We start from the raw sequence: 23774 nt of genomic DNA, 5'->3' as shown, positions 1-23774 counted from the left end.
TTTAATCTGAGCTCTGCAATACCTACTCAACCCCGATTGAGTCAATACGCCCTCTTTTTGTTCTGCGATAGAGGGATGTGGAAGTGAAAGTGTATGATGCAAAAGCAGTGCAGAAGAGTAGAAACACACTTGTTTAGTTAGATTAACTCTGAGATCAGGAGCCTAGTCTGAGACAGTTTAGAATCGCAAGGAGCATGTGCTTGGAAGTTGTTGTTTTTTTTTAGTTCTTTTAAGTTGTTTATAATGTCAAGTATATCTCATGCAAAGGCATTGGCTCTTAGAAGGAAAACTTTGCAGTGCTTTGATTTTCTTTTCTCGGTGACATGCATAATGCTTTCATCCTTTGGTAGAGTAAACAAGTCATCAAAGTAAAAGGCTGAATTTCTTATAAAACATTTCTTAGGTATGTAAGCATACACATTTTTTTTTTTTTTTTTTTAAAACAAAGAAACAACTGCAAATCCGTGCAATCAAAACAACCTATTTCTACAGTGGACTCAACCGTTTCTACCGTGGACGACTCAACCGTCAACTCATATCCATATATGAGTGCATGTACTGATATTTAGGGGAATGTGTCATTTCTATAGCACATTTCATGTCCCCATTGTATTTGTCCAGATATGCTGGATAAAATTAAACTTTCACAATTAAATATTGGCAATTTATATTTGTGAGAGTGTATTCCAGTGTTTTCCTTTAATTTAAAGGTCTAATATTGAGAAATAAATATTTTTTTATTATTTTAATTGGTAATTTGTTTGTCTATTTTTCTTGTGTCCTCAGTTTTTCTTTTCATCTTGTTCATATTTTATAATATTGGTGAAACTCAATATGAAATGAAAACTCAATATGAAAACTTTATAGTTCATAAAGTTTAAATGCTTGAGACCAGGCAAAAATTAATAAAAATACAATACAACCCAATCATATTCTCTTCTCTTCACTCTCCCTCACTCCTTTTTTTATTTTATTATTTTTATTGTTATTTATTGAGTTCAAAAGGTACTTCATAGCACGAAGGGCCCATATGTTAATGTCCGAATTACCATGCGTAGCTGTTTCTAGGGTATGTTGTGTGTTTTCAACCTGGACATCAATAGCAGGACGTGTTGGTCCTGGGGGTCATCCTCTATCCCTGGTACGGTTTCATTACCTGCGATGCTCTAGTCTCATTACACTCCTCCCTAACCCTGAAGGGCTCTCTCTTCCCTTCTGTCTCTCTCTCTTTCTCACTCACCATGCAGCGGATACGCCATAAACTCCGGTAATTGCGGCATCAAACTTGAGTTTATTATTTTCCATGCAGGTGTGAGGATGATATGAGGCCCAGGTTGCATTTACATACAAATTGAAGGTTTTTATTAATCAGGCGGGCAGCAGGAATCACAGAGCACCACTCCATCAGCCTTTTAAATACATTTGGTGACATTTTTACCCAGCATTAGCATGATAGGGCAAGCGGAGGATAATGTCCCAATGATTGCTTTTCCATTGAAAGCACAAACGGTTTCATTTTTCCTGTCATCTCAAATAAGTGTTAAAGAGGGTTTGGAGGCTATTGTGCTAGCGCTCCGTATGCTGGGGACTGGGAACCGCTGATGGCCATATTAAATAACCATTAGCGCCGGTGCTCAGATCATCGCGCACACACACCGTGCCTCCTCTTTGCTTCCTGCTCTGTGATTTTCCAAATGAAGCCAAGCTGTGCTTGGCTCTCATAAAGCACTCACACCCTGCTCCATTTTTCCTCAAACAAAATGCATTACAACGGTAATTTTGTGACTGTTAAGATAACTAGCGTTAACAAGCACTTAATTAAAATGTACAATAAATAGCCGTCTGCGGCCTTATCTGAGCAGCAGAGCCGGGTAGGGAGGGTAGGAGGTGGGGGGTTTCCAGTGCTCAGACCTGCTGCTGCTGCCGCTGTAAAGCTCGTTTACAGATTAATTGCTTTTCTGTCTGGCAGAAGCTGCTTCCTCTCCCGCCAGACCCTAAATAGCCAAATTCAGGACTTTATCAATCAAACTTCACTCTTTCATTTTTCACTGTTTTTCCAACTTTGCCTTCATTTTCATCTTTTCCCTATTGTTTCCCCCCCTTGCATTTTTCTATTTTGTTCTGACAAGCATAAATATCTCACGGTGTGCGCTGGTGGCCGTGCAGGTGACTTGAATTGAAGGGCTACAAAAATGTGTAAATGTTTGTCATTGGCACTGTAGTTGTGTTAATGTGCGTTCTGTAGTGTTTATGTGTCAGTTATAAGTTAAAGTTTGTGTGTGTGTGTGGCTTTGTGGGATAGTCTAATACTTTGTGCATGTATGTTTTTCATGTGAATGTGTGCAAGCATTCATCCAGTCTTGTTTATTATAGTAAAAAGGTCATGTTTGTATTTAAGTATGTCTGTAAGGGGTTTAAAAACACACACACACCGTTCTTGAAATAGCACTGTATTCAACCTCAATATATGGTTTTCAGTCATATAAGCTGTAGTATAGGACCAGTGAGAGAACAGGAGAGATTTTTCAGAGATTAAAGTTAACGGCAGTTGTTCTCCAGGGATCACATTACTCTACAGTCATGTGACTCAAACACTTCCACACTGGCTTTAATGACTTCAGCTCACAGAGAACAGACTGAGAACTGCTTGTTTTTAAATGGTGGAAAAGAAAATACGTAAAAGCAAACTTCCCTCTGTGGACACGCCTCCTGGTGGTTTATGTCGCCTGTGTCCCGACTTTAACCTAGGAACGATAAATCTGCCAAGAACGTCTGTGTACGTCTGCATGTTTGAAAGTGACCCCTGTACAATGTTGTTGAAGTGCTTTGCTCTGAAGGGAGCGTTGCGTCATTCGAGGTGGGCCTAGTTGTAAGGGACATTGCTTTTTTGTTGTTGTTGTTGTTTTTTGGGCTATTGCATAGATTTTCAGTTTTCTTTCTTTATTGAAATGTAATGATACTACTTTACACCTATATTAAATTCTGGCCAATAATTATTTAATGCTATTAAAATTATTTACTATGCTATTTTGTCTAAATAAAGATAACAAAATGACAAATTCAAATATATTTAAATACAAAAAGGGAACTGTGGTGTGACAACATTACAATGTACATTGACATTTGATACATTTTGCCTTTAACAGGTTTTGAGTTTTGATTAAGATTTTTTTAAATTCAATATTAATGTTTCTGAAGATAAACTGTAATTGAGCTTTATATTATGGTGAAAAAATTGGTGAAAAATCAAATCTAATTTCTACTGATGTGATTTATCGATACGCCAATAATCAATATTGTACTTTGTCCCTCTGCTTTTTTCTCATCTGTAATACTCTAGAGATGTTGTTAATATTATGTTTATTAGACAGGGAATCATAACTTAACCCAGACTATTTGATGTCTCTCCATACATATAAAAGTATCTTTACATTTTCAATTGCAAATCTAAATGCTAGTTATAGTGATCACAAATGAAAATGGTGAGCTAATTCTACATTTCTTGCAGTAACAAAGTATAATTAAAGATATATAAAATGATCCTCTCCATGCCAACATGACACTATATCATTCAAAAGGGTCAGTATGTAACAAAAAACAAGGATGAATTCATTTACATTCTATTAAGCAAAGAGTCCTAAAAAATTGATGATAATAATAAGAAATGTGTCGAGCAGCGGATCACGTTGAAGACTGGAGTAATGGCTGCCGAAAATTGCCATCACATGAATACATTGTATTTTATAGTATATTAAAATTGAAAATAGATTTTTTTTAATTGTTACTGGTTTTACAGATTTACATTTTGCCTTGCGAAAGAATTCGGCCCCCTTGACCTTTGCGACCTTTTGCCACATTTCAGGCTTCAAACATAATGATATGAAACTGTAATTTTTTGTGAAGATTTAACAACAAGTGGGACACAATCATGAAGTGTAACAAAATTTATTGGATATTTCAAACCTTTTTAACAAATCAAAAACTGAAAAATTGGGCGTGCAAAATTATTCGGCCCCCTTAAGTTAATACTTTGTAGCGCCACCTTTTGCTGCGATTACAGCTGTAAGTCGCTTGGGGTATGTCTCTATCAGTTTTGCACATCGAGAGACTGAAATCTTTGCCCATTCCTCCTTGCAGAAAAGCTCGAGCTCAGTGAGGTTGGATGGAGAGCGTTTGTGAACAGCAGTTTTCAGTTCTTTCCACAGATTCTCGATTGGATTCAGGTCTGGACTTTGACTTGGCCACCTGGATATGTTTATTTTTGAACCATTCCATTGTAGATTTTGCTTTATGTTTTGGATCATTGTCTTGTTGGAAGACAATTCTTTTGCAGGTCTCAGGTCTTTTGCAGACTCAGGTTTTCTTCCAGAATGGTCCTGTATTTGGCTCCATCCATCTTTGCTTCAATTTTAACCATCTTCCCTGTCCCTGCTGAAGAAAAGCAGGCCCAAACCATGATGCTGCCACCACCATGTTTGACAGTGGGGATGGTGTGTTCAGGGTGATGAGCTGTGTTACTTTTACGCCAAACATAACGTTTTGCATTGTTGCCAAAAAGTTCAATTTTGGTTTGGTGACCAGAGCACCTTCTTCCACATGTTTGGTGTGTCTCCCAGGTGGCTAGTGGCAAACTTTAAACTACACTTTTTATGGATATCTTTAAGAAATGGCTTTCGTCTTGCCACTCTTCCATAAAGGCCAGATTTGTGCAGTATACGACTGATTGTTGTCCTATGGACAGAGTCTCGCACCTCAGCTGTAGATCTCTGAGTGATAATGGGCCTCTTGGCTGCATCTCTGATCAGTCTTCTCCTTGTATCAGCTGAAAGTTTAGAGGGACGGCCAGGTCTTGGTAGATTTGCAGTGGTCTGATACTCCTTCCATTTCAATATTATCGTTTGCACAGTGCTCCTTGTGATGTTTAAAGCTTGGGAAATCTTTTTGTATCCAAATCCGGCTTTAAACTTCTCCACAACAGTATCTCGGACCTGCCTGGTGTGGTCCTTGTTCTTCATGATGCTCTCTGCGCTTTAAACGGACCTCTGAGACTATCACAGTGCAGGTGCATTTATACGGAGACTTGATTACACACAGGTGGATTCTATTTATCATCATTAGTCATTTAGGTCAACATTGGATCATTCAGAGATCCTCACTGAATGTCTGGAGAGAGTTTGCTGCACTGAAGGGGCCAAATAATTTTGCACGGCCAATTTTTCAGTTTTTGATTTGTTAAAAAAGTTTGAAATATCCAATAAATTTCATTCCACTTCATGATTGTGTCCTACCTGTTGTTGATTCTTCACAAAAAATACAGTTTTATATCTTTATGTTTGAAGCCTGAAATGTGGCAAAAGTTTGCAAAGTTCAAGGGGGCCGAATACTCTATATATATATATATATATATATATATATATATATATATATATATATATATATATATATATATATATATATATATATATATATATATATATATATATATATATATATATATATATATAAATTATCAAATGCAACCTCTTAACGACCCCACATTTTTGAATGGTGATGTACATAGACAAAGACATAACAACTCTCATCACCCCATCTCAAAAATGTCAGATAGAGATGTGCAGGATGAGAGCTGATCTTGTTCTAAAGGAAACCCTGCAGGCCTGGTGGTCTCTTCAGTGCAGCGGCCTACGATCTGAGGCAGAGAGGAGGGGAATGTTGTGCTGTCACTGCTGTGCTTATCACATCCAATTTAGCTGGAGTGATTTATAATGTGCTCAGATGATAAATGTTATTGTAAGAGAACAGTCCACAAGAGGTATGCCTGCTGTCTGTCAGAGAAAGAGGAGGGTGAGCAGAAAAGCTGAGGTGACGACTGTATTGCTGCTAGTGGGAGTTGGTGTCCTGCGAAGTGCCTGTCGTAAATCAGCTTGTCAAGGACCCCTCTTCCCTCTGTTGAAGCACAAAGTCAGTCTTGCCAATGAAGAAAACTCCATCGCAGGCTTCAGGCCTGTTAAAGAAGGTGAGAAACACAATAAAACTCTTTAAACTCTAAAGAGCTCATATAGGGGATTTTTCTCACAAAATACCCCTGCTCATTTCAAATAAGCATTAGAAACAGGGACATTAACCAAATGCACCATCCCCCAACACACATAAACACATTGCTTCACATAGATTGTGATTTGTGTTTGCATTTTTGAAGGTAACCCACCACCCCACTTCCCCTGAGCACTGCACTGACAATAACTCAGCACAGAGTATATTTTCCATAAATAATTTGCTCTTTATTGATTTCCAATGTGCCGTGAGAAAATATGTGGGCTCTCGGCAGAGAGGGGGAGGATGTATCAGTTGCTCTGTGTGCGGTGAAAGTTGTGACAGGAGAGGTCGGCGTCCTGGGAGCTCATGTCCCTCGTCTTTATTTACGATCACTCAGAGAGCAACTCATCAAACCTGGCTGTGCCATCAACCAGGACGCCCTGGGATAAAGGTGCGCACACACACACACTTCCCACTACTAGTTTGCAACACTGTTTGATTTACACATTTGTTAACAGTGATCTGGCATAGGTAATATGAAAGAGATGTGCTGAATAATTGCACTCTATAAATCAAGGTCTGAACGCCATTCACTTGATGTCTATATTTACAGGTCTGACATTCCACGAGCTTCAGGCCACTACTGAAGGTGAAAGGTCACATTCAGTGATCCTCAGCCTATTTGTCTCTGTTCTATATGCTGTGTCCTGACACATGATTGACAGCCGTTGAGGTGAGTGAGTTAAGGTGTAGGTGTGTCTCCGTGCCTGTGTCGGTGCAAATGTGGCAGGGTGCGTGTGGAATCCAGTGTTGACGACTGTTAAGAGCAGATGCTAGAGTTGGATGTCACACTGTCGCCGGCTAAGAGCTGTTAATTTTGGCTCTGCTCTGCCTTTGTAACAGGACCCCACCTCTGCGTGGTCGCGTTCTTAGTCTCGTTGAGTTTTTTGAATCAATGCTAAAGCTTTGAAAGAGGAACAGACTGTAAAAAAATCCCAGTACGATGTACCATATAATTATGAAGGACTTTTCCGTATTGTTTTTTTTTTTATTACACATGCATTAGTTTGTGTTTTAAAGGTCAACGTAAATTTCCGTAAAATACTGGCATTATTCCGTACTGGATAATGTACTGGCAGAAAATTACCAGTACATTTTCTGTTTTTATTTTTTACAGTGTATAAATCAACCCGATCACACGTAAATGCGTATAAATAGTACGAGTGTGCAATGTCGTGGAATGTATACGCCAAAACTCATTTTGGCGTGCATATTATACGCTGTTTTTCATGTGCATATCATACGCACTTTATGGCGTGTATATGACACGCTCTTGGGTAGGATTAGGGTGGTGGGGTGGGGGGTTCGTATGTATAATACGCCATAAAGTGCGTATTATATGCACGCGAAAAACATTGTATCATATGCACGCCAAAATGAGTTTTGTTGTATACATTCCACGACATTGCACAATTGTACTATTTATACGCAATTTCGTGAGATCCGCCTAAATTTTCCATCAGTAGAGGGGAAGAATATCAGTGATAGTTCACCCAAAAGCAGCATCAACAACAGAAATCTCTCATATAATCAACTCACTCCCTTGCTGTTCCAAGCCTGTATGACTTTCTTCTGTTGAAATGTTGGGAACAAAACCATTTTTGTCACCATTGACTTTCATTTTATGGCCAAGTTACACTTTATTTCAATAGTCAATTTTAGACATTACGTTACTAGTTGTAAATTTGCAATTATACTTGTCAACTATCAGTCAGACTCATTAGGGTATTAGTAGACTGATAGGTTAAGTTAGTAGAATAAGTTGACATGCAGTTGCAAAGCTACTTATAGTCAATAGAATGTCTGTTGGGGAACCATTAAAATATAGTGTTAGCAGATTAAGCAGACAGTCTACTAATACTTTAATGACGGCTAGTTGGCATGTAGTTGCAAAGTTACTTAGTAGAATGTAAAGTGGACGATTGAAATAAGTGAAATAAAGTTAAAAAAAAACACGAGGGGAGCAAAATAATGGCAGGATTTTTATTTTTGGATAAACTATCCCTTCTATTTCAGGCCTTTTCACCACACATAGCTATCTTATCTAATATCTTTAAGCTATCTTAAAATCATTTGGACTCATTATGTGAAAAAGAGTGTGAAGAACAGCATTCTGGTTTGGATTGACATGAGAGTAAAATGAAGTTTGCGCATGACCTGTCCCTTTAAAACGCACAGATTTTCTAACACTGTACAAAGTTGCGTCTCCATTTGTCCCTCCATTTGAGTCCTCCACATTCCCTCAATCCCCACAAGGACCTGAGCACTTTTAGGCTGGCATGAAATTCACGGTGCAGGCCATGGTCAGTTTTAGCCCTGGGCTTCTCAAAACCTCTCAATGCCCCTTGGGTAATATAGAGCTACATGTAAAAGCCTAGTCAATTTGCCAGCTAATTCTGGCTAAATGGTTGTCATAACCGGACTTGTGCCGGGTGGCTCCGTGTTGGATGACTCTCCCTGTTTTTTTTGCTCTTCTGGTGTGTTGTGAAAGCCCTTGCAAATGTCATGTGCTGACACCTAAAACATCCATTAGTGTGCGTACATTAGCATGCTTGCGAGTACAAATCTGGGTGGATGGGTGTGTAAGGAAATATCCCTGATGTGTGCTGGAAAGTGAAGCCCCAGTAATGTGGAATGAATGTGCTGTATAAAAGGCGAAAGCTATAACGATACACTATTAATAATTTACCCTCAAAGAATGAAACCCAAACGGGCCATATTCACCTGCAGATCTAATTCATTTAGTATCAGTCACGGGCCTATTATAAACTCATTAGGCAATTATTAATCGGCTAATAATATCTATCCCAAATGTGTCTCTCGGTGGAGCAATTCGACATTAATCGCGCTGGTCCGCTGTGTGTTTGCATGTGTGTGTGTTTAACAGCAGATGGCCTGGTGTCTCAGAGCAGTTGGACTGGTCAGTGTAGAAAGGAGGAAGACAGGTGTTATGACTGCAGACTTCCAGCCTTTAGCTTTTTCATCTTTAAACTTCTCATCTCACCCTTTGTTTCTTTCCCCCCCTTTCTTATCCTCTCTGTCACTTTGAGTGCATGGAGCAGAAAAGCAGCTGCAAGTCTGTCCTCGCAAATGCCTTCTCCTAGAGAGGGAGAGGGAGGGAGAGAAAAGAGGAGTAAAAGCATTGACCTAGCATTATTTATATATAGTAGTATTGGCACAGACTGCTGCTGTTTCCCATTGTGTCTTCATAATGAGCAGAGAAATTGCAAAGAAAACTGTCAGGGGAGGCATGTGTGTGAGTGTGGGTGTGTGTGTGGGGGACCTTGTTACAAACAGATCCACACAGTAAACTGAACAAGGAAAAAGGCTAAAGGGGTCAGTCTGTGTGAATGCCGCACACACACACACACACACACACACACACACACACACCAGAGGGGTCTTTGCCTGTAAAGGTGTTAACTGTATGTGTTGTTTGGGGCACCACAAGGGTATGTGGGTCAAAAATTATTTCTGGAACAGATCAGGCTCAGTTTAACTCTCTCGGTACTATTCTAAAGGTTTAACATGGATATATTTGATTTGATCCTTGATTCCTTTACTAAACAAAAAAATTATATAAAGTTTTATTGGACATTTTTCCATTGCAAGTTCCATCAAGTACCATAATTGAAAATGTCCACAGTTATTGCACTGGAGTAAGAATACAGTTCATTCACCACGCGTTGACCTTTTGTGCCCCAATAGCTCATGGTTTGTGGGGCAAGTTGTCACAATGGAATCTGCCTTTAAACAACCTGGTATTTCTGCAACATTTAAAGCATAAACATCAAAAAGTATATAAATAAATACATACTGATCAGGCTTAAACACGCATCGCAGTTTGTTGTGTATGGGGCTGCATAGCCATAGACCAGTTAAGGTGTCCATGCTGACCCCTGTCCACTGCCAAAATTGCCAACAGTGAGGATTAGAAGAAGGTGGTCTGGTCTGCCGAATAACGTTTTCTTTTACATCACGTGGATGGCCAAGTGCATGTCTTAACTGGGGAACACATGGCACCAGGATGGCCTATGGGAAGAAGGCAAGGCGACAGAGGCAGTGTGGGCAATGTCCTGCTGGGAAACCTTGTGGGTGTTACTTTGACACATACCATCTACCTAAGCATTGTTGCAGACCATGTACACCCTTTCATGGAAACAGTTCCCTGGCTGTGGCCTCTTTCAGCAGGATAATTCGCCCCGCCACAAAGCAAAAAGGGTTCAGGAATGGTTTGAGGAAAAAACAACAAGTTGGTCCATGGAGGTCCCACCTCACAAACTACATGACTTAAAGGATCTGCTGCCAACATCTTGGAGCCAGATACCACAGTACACCTTCAGAGGTGTGCTGGAGTCAATGCCTCGACGGGTCAGGGCTGTTTTGGTAGCAAAAGGAGACAAACACAATATTAGGTCACAATGTTATGCCTGATCTGATATAGTGCCTCACATGTATGACCCTGAACCATTTGGTGTATTGAATTAAATTAAAATATAAACTATAAAAACACAAATCCCACACATTACTCAAATTCGCAGAATCACACAAATATTTTAATGACCTTGAGTAGTGTGTGGGGTTTATATTTTTCTAAAACATCAAAATATAAAATCATCGCTTTGGCATAATTAAATATTGTAATTAATTGTAATTAATAAATTACATGAAATTGTAACATTTTAAAAACACATCCAACAACTAACCTATTACTAACATAAAAAAAAACATAATACATTTTGTCCTTTTGATCTACCTGCTTCATATAGTTGAATCTAGTCTGAATGATTTATATATACATAAATGAAACTTGATTAACCTGACTGCATGGTTATTTTTTAAAAGAATTTTCAAGGAGTCTCATGGTAAATATATTGAATACCAGATCAAATATTACAGTGTAAGATACCTGATACCATAACTACTGTATACTATGGTACAACTACTTGATGTAATGCTTTGTAAAAGGTTCTGGTGCACATGCATAAGCAAACACATAAACAAAATTTACCCTTAAAAATCCCCACTGAGGTTACATTCTCTGTGGTGTTCTTTGTGTGAGTTTGTGCTGTAGATTTGCATCCCACTCTGTGCCATCAGTATTATTGTGCAAAACCAACCACTGCCTGAGGCCATGTATACAAACACACACCATTCAGATAGCACTTCGGACTAACAAGAGCATTTAGGGTGCCATGGAAGACGGGCCCACCTATGTGTTTCCCCTTCCTGCCCTAGTAATGTCAAGAACACTTTTTATTTTATTTTTTAAAACCAGGAGATCCTGTTAGCATCGCCTTCAGCCATCAGGCAGGGGGTTCAAAATACTCAGACCAAAAGCACAGCCCTCCATTACCAGCTAAAACATCTCTGTTTTACCTGGATGGCTCCCAGCCCACCCTCCAGCGGAGTACCTGCACCCGCAGCCTTCACCGGGCTTGTGCCTCTGCTGCTGTCAATCCTGGCTTAGCTTGAGCACAATGGCTGTGTAATTACAGGTTTCTGTTAAACCCAAATCCAATCATATACACGAGTGGAGGATCACGCAGGAACAACAGGAAGCCAAGAGAGGGAGAGGAGATGGGGAGGGCTCAGTCCTTTACAGATGATTCAAATGTCAGGCACTGGCTGTGTGTGGAGAGATCAGAAGCTAATGCTAATGATACAATCAGGGAAAGGGGGACTCCTCAACCTGTCACACGCTCACACATAGCTTCACATAAACAGTTCTAGGCCAAACCAAGTAAGTTGTGAAACATGAATGTAATCTTTACAGCCAAGAGGAGATGAAAGCGAAATGTGGCGTGGCGGGTTCTGTCAATCAGCTGTCAGTATTTTCTGTCGCTTTTCAATTTGAACAATTTTACATGTTTGTAACTGTGTTGATGTACAAGTAGTTAAATAATTTAAACGAAACATTGTTAAGTTTGGGGATAATGAAAGCATTCTTCTACGGCTAATGTTCGAGCTCATCTAATCCCCAGTGACTCCTGTAGCGAGTTTTGCAAAGGCTGAATATTTGTGCTACACTTCCAAGTGTTGTTAGGCTTTTGTTTTTGCCTATGATAAATGAAATTAATACATGCATTTAATGTTTGAAATGCCGGCATGAATAATTCATGAAAGTCATGCAGATGGAGTGATCAGTACACAGATCCAGGACAAGAGGAAATTAATTTTTTAAAAGTGTATGTCTGTCTGCTTCAGAGAAGAGGATGTGTTATTGTGATTACACAAGTTCGCTGTGAATAATCAGTCTGTTTATTTGTAACTTTAGCCTCTGCAGATTCCACAGGGAAGCAGAAAGATTTGAATACCCGCACAGTTTTCTGTCGTATTGCCATTTCATAATCATTGTGAGTAATTAATTAATCCCAGAATGCTTTAAGTGAGCTGTGTATTAGGGAAATGATTCAGGCTAGTGAGCTTTCAGTGAGAGACACCATTGATCTGTCCATTATTAATCTAAACAGTGCTTAAAAGGACTTGCATCTAAATGCATATAGTTTCAGTCCTCGAGGCTGATATGTCTCTACAGCTGTTTATTTTATATTTCACAATACAGCTTCAGCCTCATTTATGCTCCGTTGTGTCTTATACTTTAAGAATGGCACTTAATGAATTTCCTTAATAATGTAAAGTTATAAGAATTACATTCTTCAAAACATCAGGGCCATCTCTACATGACACTAAATCGCATGTTCTTCTCAAACAAATATTTGCTATAATAAAATATCCTCAAAATATCCTTCAAAATATCCTCTACTGTATTCCACAGATTAAGGAAAAGCAGATTTCGGATGATATAAGGGGGAGTAAATAGTCACATATTTAAATATTTTGGGTGAACTATCACTTTAATACTTGCAATATTTAGTAAATAATTTTTATAGCAATAAGGCACACAAAGATTTGCTACTGTGAATGTATAGTTACGGTTTGCCTAAATGAATTAGCGATTTTATGCATAGCGAGGCTTTCGATACTTTATTGCTTAAAGCTGCAGTACGTAACTTATTTGGGGTTAAAAATGGGGTCCAAAATATTAAAAAAAATTAATAATGTGGTACAATTTGAGTGTTATCGGTAGCTTTCCACAGGAAATACAAGCTGCCGCTGTTACATCACGTCTGTATACATAAAGGAGCCCGGGCTAGTAGGTTATAGCGCCTGTGTGGATGCTGCAGGTGGTGGATCATTTGTGGCCCCTTCATACCTTATTATAGCCTGACAAACCAGACTCACATCAAGATCTTGGGTCTGGGAACATACCACTGGCAGGGCTCAATCTGAGGGGTGGGATAAGCGGTTGTCTTTCAAATTCCATCTGCAGACAATAGGATAGAGCTACAACAAACCATAGCGCTATCAGCGGTGAGACAACAATCACAAGCGGGTTGTGGCTGTGTCCCATGCGTTTTCCCACCAGCAGTGCTAGTTGATAGATTAAACTTTTGCCATATCCGGTCGGCAAAACCGAAATCCGAACACATTTTCCTTTTGTAAGAATGTCTTCAGTGCTGTTGTTTGTTAGCAAGGAAGTAGCAAAGAATTCACGCGGAACCGTCACAACTCTGCCTTCATTATGCTAAGCCCGCCCACTGACTCTAAACACGATGTGATTGGCCTGACTGGAGTTTGGTTTTTCAAGTTTGCAAGTCAAAAATTACATTTGCTACCACTAGGGTGCGTCTAGATTTCTAGGCTAACCTATTATAATGAAATAATAATAATAATACATAACGAGCAAGACGACATCATCATATCCACACCGCCACTGAGAGGAGCAATAAACATTCTGCTTTGTTTGGGGAAAAAATGTGACTTGTTGGTCTTAAAGATGGCACTGATGTTTTGAAGTGTGAGCATTATGAAGAACAATGCATTTTGTCATACATAAACAAAGCCACACGACCATTGCCTGTAGTCTTAACCACTGCAGAAGCCAGTTCAAATTTAATTAGAAGACTTGATGTTCCTTCAGTGTATGTGGATTCAGTGTTTTTTTTATAATGGGTGTTAGCACTGTTGATGGTTGACAGAGCACCACCATATTAGTAGATTGGCTTTAGATGGTACCCAGTCATAACTGAACAGACAGAGGGCGGGGAGGGGGGGTTGGGGGGTAAAGAGAGAGAGAGGAACAGCTTTCGGTGGTGTGTAATTGTCAATGATTACGGTCTTTAAACTGTCACTCTCATCTCTCCCTCCCAACTCTTCCCTCACAGCAACAGTCGAGGGCTTTCACGGTTTTCAAAGCCAAGTAGAGTCCAAAGTCCTGTGGACGAGAGTGAGACTGTAGTTGCGGTGCAAGGTTTTGTCTGTGGGGGGTGGGGGTTGGGGGGTTGGGAGAGAAAGTTAAGACAGGAAAAATGAAAGAACGAGAGAGAGAGAGAAAGAAATCTCCCTATTGAAGATATTTCCATCCAGGGCGTATGAAATATTAAACGTGTTCATTATATCCTCAATTTGCAGTTATTTTGTGCGAGCACACACCGCCATATTCTTCCAGCCGTCTTATTGGCAGGGCTCTGTGGGCCTGAAGTCAAATCTCCCTTTTATTATTTAAATCCATGCATACAGCCCAAGCCCCCTCAAATCAGCACAGCCCGTCTGCCATCCGTCCGCCTCTGATTGGCAGCTCGATATACAGAGGGAGGATACAGGGGGTGATAATGTGGGTGACAAAGGCAAATCCGCCCCGCCGGATCAGTTTTTATTGGGGTCGTTTGGGAAGACGAAAGCAGGGAAGCGACAGAAGAGTTTGATGCATAGTAAAAGTAGCTGTGATAATTGGCGATGGCATTGGGCTGTGTTGGCCTGTCAGAGCAGCAATGTAAATTTACTTGACATGTTTTTGTCAGGATGAAAGTTTAATGTAGTGGGTGTGACAAATCGCATGCAAATGTTGTTTTTTTTATCCCTTTCCGATGAGTTGACCTCTGAGGACTCCCACAGGAAATCAGGCTTTAAAAATGATTTGATGGCTCAAACCTGGCCTACGTTTGAAAGAGGGTCCTTATGCATAAACACAGAAATATAAATATGCACACATGCACTAAGACTTGTATACTACTGCTGTCCAGTTTCGCTTGCCAAGCTAGAAGCTAATAATAATATCAGCTGGTCAAACTACTAGTGTTGTAGAACTCGAGACATGTCTTGGCCTCAAGATGGTCACATTTGACGGTCTTGGTCTTGTCTCGGCCTCGACCACATTTGTACTCGGCCTTGTCTTGGTCTCAGACTAAGAGGACTCTGGATTTTATTTCAAGACCTGGTCAAGACCACAACTGCTGGGATATTACTAAATTTCCGGTGCATTGCCTGATGTATGTATTAACATCATTAATGTTATTGGATGTAAAACGTACTTCTTCAGATGCAATCATTAACTTGATTTGATTTTGAATTTGATTTATTTATTGTGCAGATTCAGAAATTAATTATGGATTGTGTCAAAAATGTCACCAAAAATTATAACGTGGTATAATTTACCAATATCAAAAGAGCAAGAGAGCTGTTTGCACAAATTTCAAACTTACTGCAAACATGATATTGCTTTAATAAACATAAAAATAAAAATAGAAAAAATCCTCAACATTATTTCTGAATTTGTAATTTACCAATTCAGATGCACCTTCTGTATCACCTAGCGCAAAGATTTGTTATTAATGATTTTATTTGATTGGTAACCGCTTTATATAGTGTCTTATTGTAATGAATTATATATTATAAGTCATTAATTATAAATGATAAGTCATTTCTCAAGTGGTAATATGGATCTCTATGAATTTAAGGAGTGCTGGTCTGGTCTTGGTCTCGGAAAAGGTAGTCCTGACTACAACACAAACAAATATTAAAGTGACATATGTTATGTTAACTTAAAAAATCTATAAAAATCTATAAAAATAGGGCTTTGTAAAGTATATTGCTTGGTATAATCCAATGGTATAATTTACAAAGCCCTATTTTCCTTATTCAAAACAAGCTATAACATTTGTGGTAGCCCAATTAAATTATTAAATACAACAAAAACACCCAATTCATGTAACCAAGCCATACAAAACATATACGTGGGTCAAGGAGATGAACTGGTGAAACATGTTATGTTCATTTAAATGAATTGTCTGAATGATCCAATTAACTAGAATCAATCGGACATTTAAACGTAGCATATAAGCAAGAGGAAGGTCACTAGAATTCACTAGAAAGAGAGAGGGCAGATTAGAAAGAACATCTACAAGAATGGATTGGACATTTTAGAGAAAGAAGCTTTTTAGGTAAGCGCGTTTGAATATTCGCTATTACGATTATATTAGCTTGGTCGCGCTGTAGTGTGATATCATTTGATAAAGTAGCTTATTAGAAAAGCTACTCTCTCATGTAAATATATTTACCGATAGATGTTGGTTACTCCTCAACACTGAATTTGTCATTATCGCTACAGTTGAACTGAACAAAGTAATAGATAGGCTATAGGCTAGGTGTGCGTGACAGACTGTGTGTTTATGTGTATCAGTTTCACTTGGAAGCCACTGAAAAGAATGCACATTTTCCATCATGAAACATTTAATGCGTGCAGAGGCAGGAACAAAGTATGACTGTATGAATCTGTTTGAGGTTGTGTGTGAGGCAGGATGCAGCGGCCTCTACTTCCTCCTTTCTAAAATCTCAGTGAATACGCCAATACCTTGCATGCACGCACACGCACAAGACTGCCCTCTGTGTTCTGTTGTGGTGAAGTGTGTAAGCATAAGTGTGCATGTGTGCCATTGCGTGTTGTGTATGGATTTGCTGTAATAAGCAGTGGAATCACAGGCTCTTTTGTACATTGAGAAGCCGCCTGCATCTGAGACCAATAACCCAGAACCCTGGGGTCAGTGTGCAGAGGAGGATGGGACAGATATAATCACATACACGGACACAACACCTTTTTTATGCTTTCTCTGCACATTTGGAAGCAGGCAGTACACCCAGAGCTTCATAAGTTTAATATTATCCCGGGATGACCTTTTGTCCCTAATAGAGTGGCTCGGTGATAAGGAGATATTGTGTCTTTAGGGGGTTGCAGGACGCATTGAAGAAGAGGGGGAGTGACCTGTCTCAGAGCAGGATTGTGTGTGTGTGTGCGTGCGTGTGCGCGTGTGTGTACCTGTCAGCGGATTTTTATGATACATAACAGGGCAGTTTAGTGGACTGCTTGAGGAAAGCTGATCTGAGCACATTTAGACTCGCTCTGTGAAAACCGCAAACGTGTATTAAAGCTAATGCTGCAGTTAACCACAACCTGTAACCGTAGAGAACACACACACACACACACACACACACACACACATTCCGAAACACTCTTACTTCTACACACAATCACTCACTCAATTAAGCACCCAAAAGCTTTTACTGTCATACATACAGAAAATTATTGACATTATAATCATTTTCTGCCTCAGTTAAAAAACATCTAAAAACACACAACATTTTTTATTTTTTTTATTGTGCCTTTATTTCTTGTATCTTGTATTCTTGTATCTCCCGATCATGAATTTATTTATTAAGATTACGAGTTTATATCTTACAATTGTGAAATTATTTCAAGTGTTTGTGACTTTATATTGCATTGCGTCTTTTGGAATATTGAAATACGAATATATGTTTCACAATTACAACTTTATTTCTTGTCAATATAAAGTCATATTGGGCGATACAAAATGGAAAATAACACTGCAATTATAAGTAAGTTATGTCTCATAATTGTGGCTTATACAAATGATTATTTTAGATTTACAAAATAATATGATATTGTTACATCAAATACAAGCAACAACTGACAGACAGACCGAATTTGGATAGACTTTGGATGCTCTCATTTGATTACTGTTTATTCAGGTTAAAACCGTGTGGAACCCTCACGCAAATAAAGCAAAAACATTATTTTTGCAGACAGGGCAGATGTTTTTTTTTTTATAGTTGGGCAAATGTTCTTTTTTCCTTAGAAGTTGTTTGATTTATTTTAATAAGCTGCAAATTGCTGTCACAGATTTCAAACTAACCTCTCTCCAGTTCTACAAGATTCACAAGTGTCATCTGCTGTTTGTCTTTTGAAGCTCTGGTATTTGGCAGGGAAGTGTACCTGTGTGTGTGTGTGTGTGTGTGTGTGTGTGTGTGTGTGTGTGTGTGTGTGTGTGTGTGTGTGTGTGTGTGTGTGTGTGTGTGTGTGTGTGTGTGTGTGTGTGTGTGTGTGTGTGTGTGTGTGTGTGTGTGTGTGTGTGTGTGTGTGTGTGTGTGTGTGTGTGTGTGTGTGTGTGTGTGTGTGTGTGTGTGTGTGTGTGTGCGTGTGTGTGAGAATGTGAGTCTGTGCTAATTTGGGTGTTTGTGTGCATGTGTGCTTTTAGGCTAGGTGTTTGATCTTTGTGCAGGTATGAGATTTGCCCTGGGCTGTGTAACTCATTAGGTATGAGCTGTTATGAATATGAGGATATTTGTTAAAGCAGTCAGCAGGAATAGAAACAGATGTCCCCTAATTAGAGCGAGCTTAAGCTGTCTTACTGCAGAGAGGGAGAAAGAAAGAGTGAGAGAAAGAGAAATAGGAAGAGAGATACAGGCCTAACAAACATTTCTGATTAAATACATACCCAAATAAAACACAGAGTTTAAGCTGCTGTGAGTTTTTTTTGTTAGTTTTTTCCATTGGAATACCTCATATAAAATGTTCCAACCACCTGACAGACCTGTCTCTGTGACAGCCCAAGGCTCTGTACATAGAGAAAAAGTCAGCGGAGCAGCCAATCAGATATTAGCCCATCCAAAACACTCTGCATGTTACTCATTTAGCATGTTTGCTAATATTGTGTTAGCTGACATGTCTTTCGAGGGACAGGGTTTTAGAATATTCGCCCATTTTGCACATCTTTTATTTCTATCCATTTTCTTTTTGATCTTTGTTGAACAATTTGTGTGCCTTTTTTTGCCTTTTTTTTCTAAAACCCCAATCCTTTCTTACAATCGACTGCAAGTTCTCGTTCATCTCTCCCTTTATCAAATTAACAAATGATGAATGTAGCTGCATTTTTGGGGAAATTCATTTTTCTCAGGTGTGCGTCACAATATGAAAGAAAAGATCTATTGCTTGACCTATACTTAAATTTGACTCTGTCTTTAAAGGAAATTTCAGTCACAATTTACTTAACCAACTCGCCCATGTAGTTAATGATGGTGTGAACACAGATTTCAGAGATTTGGAGCAGGGGAAAATGAATAATGAATTATTAAATTTCAATCTGTCCCTCACACAAAGCTATTGTACGGCTTCAGATGACTTGGAGTATAGCACATGTGGACCTCTTATGCCATTTATATGCCATCATAACAGTTATAACTGTTGCCAGGATAAGAGCTGTGTATAGATGCCTCAAATATTTTTGTTTGTGTTTCATGGAAAAATAACAGCATATGGATCGGGACAGCATGAGGGTAAATTAGGACAAATAAAGATTTACATTTTTGAATGAACTGTCTGTTTAGGAATATGAGTTAAACATAGTAAATCTAATTCTAATCACAATCTAAATGAATCATAATTTGCTATTGGTATATTATTGCAATACTGCATGGAGTAAAAGCATCCCATCAAAAGACAGTCATGTTTACACTGTGTGTTCAGTGTGTGTGGGGCCTCATTGATCAATCGTTATGCCTTCAGTAAAATCTCAGGTTAGTAAAGGTCTCTGTGTCATATAGCCATTAACACCCTTTGTTTTTCCTCATGCGCCCGGAGTGCACTGGGAAGTTCAAAAAGGCAAACAAAACAATCTGTTAGCTCAATTTTACCCCTCCAACACACACACACACACCGATTAAGTCTGATGCTATATTCACACACAGTGTCCCCATTAGCAGCTGTTACTGTTTCAATTTAAACCTCATAAAAATGCCTGATAAGCTGTGCATGAAGAAGGCACCGTCCAGTTTTGTAATCCACATGGCAATACACATCTTCCTTTTTTCTACCTCTTTTGCCATCTTTTTCCTTTCTTTGCTGTGTGAGATGCCCCCTCACTCTGCTCTTTTCTCTTTCTCTGTCTTTCTTGCCTGTGGCGAATTGGCAAAATGTGTTAGCCAACGTGGGTACATGTGTTAAGTGGGGATCAATTGTTTGTTTAACAGCTAGTCTGTATTAAACAGGGAGGATGTAATTACAGAGAGAGAGAGAGAGAGAGAGAGAGAGAGAGAGAGAGAGAGAGAGAGAGAGAGAGAGAGAGAGAGAGAGAGAGAGAGAGAGAGAGAGAGAGAGAGAGAGAGAGAGAGAGAGAGAGGCCCTTTTTTTAAATAGCGCCAACGCTTGCTCTGGTGGGTGGGGGCATTTCCTGACACTTGATCAATGTAAGATCTGGGGCAGGAATTGGCGGTGGAGCGGTGAGGGAAATTAGACTTGATAAAACTAGCAGGCAGAAAAGAGCCGAGTTTTCAGGGAGTCTTTCCTCCGTGTCCTGCTGAGCATCCCGGGTAACTTGCCTGAAGCAAACGTGAGTGGGTAATGAAAGGGGATGAGAGACCAAAATAAGTGCTTATTCCCTTTTGCCATTTTGCTGCTTTGCTTTGTTCTAATCAAAGAGCTTCTCTCAAATGTTGCATACCTACTGTGGGTTTTAGTTTTCGCACTTGCCAGGGAGGCGTATCGGGTAACCTTGCCAAGAAATTGTCCACAACAGGGAAAAACACACACACACACACACACACAGACACACACACACACACACACACACACACACACACACACACACACACACACACACACACACACACACACGCACACACACATGCACACACAAAAAACACACTTAAGTGCACGCTCCTACTGCAACCATCTTTTACTTTGCTTTTATTCTCCACTCTCCAGAAGAATGCATTTTGCCTGAAATGTCTTTGCTTAATCTAAAAAAAAGGCAGCCCTTAAATGCTCAATGTGTAAATATAGACTATGTTGTTATGTACTTGATAAAGAAAATTATGAGCAAATATCAAATATTTCTGAAGTACTGTTAAAAGTGTAACAGATAACATTTGCAGGAAGGACAATCTTATCAACCTTATAGGTTTCACGGAATTAAATATCATGAATTATTACATGATATATATTTTTTATTTTTATTATTATTTTTATTGGGGGGGGGGGGGTTGTGACATATGAGGACACAAATGTGTATAATGACATGGGTATGACATAGGTATTACAAGGAGAGGGTGAATTCATTGGCCATGTCCCCACTTTTCAAAATGCTTATAACGTGTGTGTGTGTGTGTGTGTGTGTGTGTGTGTGTGTGTGTGTGTGTGTGTGTGTGTGTGTGTGTGTGTGTGTGTGTGTGTGTGTTTGTGTGTGTGTGTGGAACACATGCAGAAAAAGTCACCAGAGAAAAATAAATGTTTCATGAGCACCAAATCAGTATATTAGAATGATTTAGAATTTTATTGCGAGATAAATTAAATGTTGAACTATATTGTAAATAATAGTAAAAAATATTACGGTTTGTACTATGAATAAATAACTAAATGCTGCTGAAGATCCTCACTTTGTGACATGGTCAATAAGAATAATCCTTTTATGACAAGACGTACAACACCCCCCACCCCCACCCCCCACCCCCCCGAAAAAAAAATAAAAAATCATGTAATAATTCATGATATTTAATTCCGTGAAACCTATAAGGTTGATAAGATTGTCCTTCCTGCAAATGTTATCTGTCACTAATGGTCCAATAAGGTTTTTTTTCTTGTTTATTTTTTATTTTTTAGAATATACCACATCATTTTAAACAATAAGAAACAAAAATATTTTTTTATTTAGTTTCTTTATCATACAGGTTTGCCACTGAGCCAGAACAAAATTACAGTCTAATCACTTACATTTTAGTTTCTGGAAGCATATAGACGTATTCGTCATATTGTGTACAGTCTTCCTAGAATGTATATAAAGCCAAAACTGGTACACGGAGAGACATGATTTTTTTTTTTTTACCAGCTCTCTACAATACAAGCATTCCTTCAGTGCAATGAAAACGGGGACAGACACCAAAAGACACTCCATTTGCTCTCCATTTTATGTATGTGTGTGTGTGTGTGTGTGTGTGTGTGTGTGTGTGTGTGAGAGAGAGCGAGAGAGAGAGAGAGAGAGAGAGAGAGAGAGAGAGAGAGAGCTGTGATTGAGTGTGTCTGTGTGTCTTTGAAGTCTGTTCAGGTCATTAGGCTCCATTTCCCATTGACAGAGATCTTATAAGACGACCATTTGAGTCCAACAATAGTCCTTAATGGCTTAACGCCTCTGTCTGCATTTAGTCATCCTCTCTCTCTCTCTCTCTCTCTCTCTCTCTCTCTCTCTCTCTCTCTCTCTCTCTCTCTCTCTCTCTCTTCTCTCTCTCCTCTCTCTCTCTCTTCTCTCTCTCTCTCTCTCTCTCTCGCTCTCTCCTGTACTTTAAAGCTGCCAAGCTTCCCTTCGATGCCTGCTCGCTTTTTTATGGGGTGTAATAATGAGGCGCAGCTGTGGGGTAAAACGGGTGTAACGTTAACCCGGGCATAGCAGAGTCACTTCAGAGGTCAAAGTTCACAGCATTGTGCCCTGGCTGGGTGGGTGTATATTAGAGTCAGTAAAGATTGTTTGTTGTGCTCAGATTTCCCCTGTAATCCCCTGCTGAGTTTGGGTTTAAGGTACTAAATTATCCCCTCAGTCATAGGACTAGGTTTGACTATATTAGGTAATGAAATGGCCTTAATTGCTGAAGCATGTGTAATTGGAGGCTGTTAATGGCTGATAAAGTGCTGCAGAGGGATGAAAGTTTCTGATGGAGATACATACCTGAGATTGTGTAGAGTGAACAGAGCAGTATGACACACACACACACACACACACACACACACATGTTGGTCTATGTGGTTTACAGGGACTCTACATAGACGTAATGGTTTTTATACTGTACAAACCGTATTTTCAATCCCTTACACTGCCCCTGCCCCTAAACTACCCATCACAGGAAACATTCTGCATTTTTACTTTCTCAAAAAAAACATCATTTAGTATGTTTTTATGGCCATTTGAATTATGAGGACATTTGATATGTCCTCATAAACCACATTTATAGTGTAATACCAGTGTAATACCCATGTAGTTATACAAATTTGTCCTCATAAACCACATAAACAGGCTCACACACACGCACACACACACACACACACACACACACACACACACACACACACACACACACACACACACACACACACAACACACACACACACACACACACACACACACACACACACACACACACACACACACACACACAATTCTCTCTGTAATGTTTTCTTCCTAATGGCAGATTAATAACCTTGAGCCTGGAATGGAGTAAACCGGGGTTTAAGTTTGGAAATCTCACAGGCTATGAATCAGGATCTTTTTAGCCTTAAGGGTCTGCCTGTTTTAGTATATTAATACGCAAGTACACAGTGTTATGATGACTCGAATCTTAAATTATGGTATTATAGTAGCTACACTATCATTCAGCTTTGCCATTACATAATTAAATTACTTTTTAAAATATATAAAAATAGAAAGTGATTATTTAAATTGTAATAATATTAGAAAATATTTGTATTGTTTGTACTGTATTTTCACAAATGCAGCTTATAA

The 23774-nt window shown here is 39.2% G+C and overlaps 1 pseudogene; it reads right to left on the bottom strand.

Moving 5' to 3' along the window:
- LOC137045333 (octapeptide-repeat protein T2-like) overlaps positions 1-23774 on the bottom strand; it is a 46674-nt pseudogene that overhangs the window by 12737 nt on the left and 10163 nt on the right.

This window comes from Pseudorasbora parva, chromosome 1 (assembly GCF_024679245.1).
Source record: "Pseudorasbora parva isolate DD20220531a chromosome 1, ASM2467924v1, whole genome shotgun sequence".
Classification (NCBI taxonomy): domain Eukaryota; kingdom Metazoa; phylum Chordata; class Actinopteri; order Cypriniformes; family Gobionidae; genus Pseudorasbora; species Pseudorasbora parva.
Note: the sequence above shows the minus strand (reverse complement) of the source record. Positions and strands in the feature narration are given on the sequence as shown.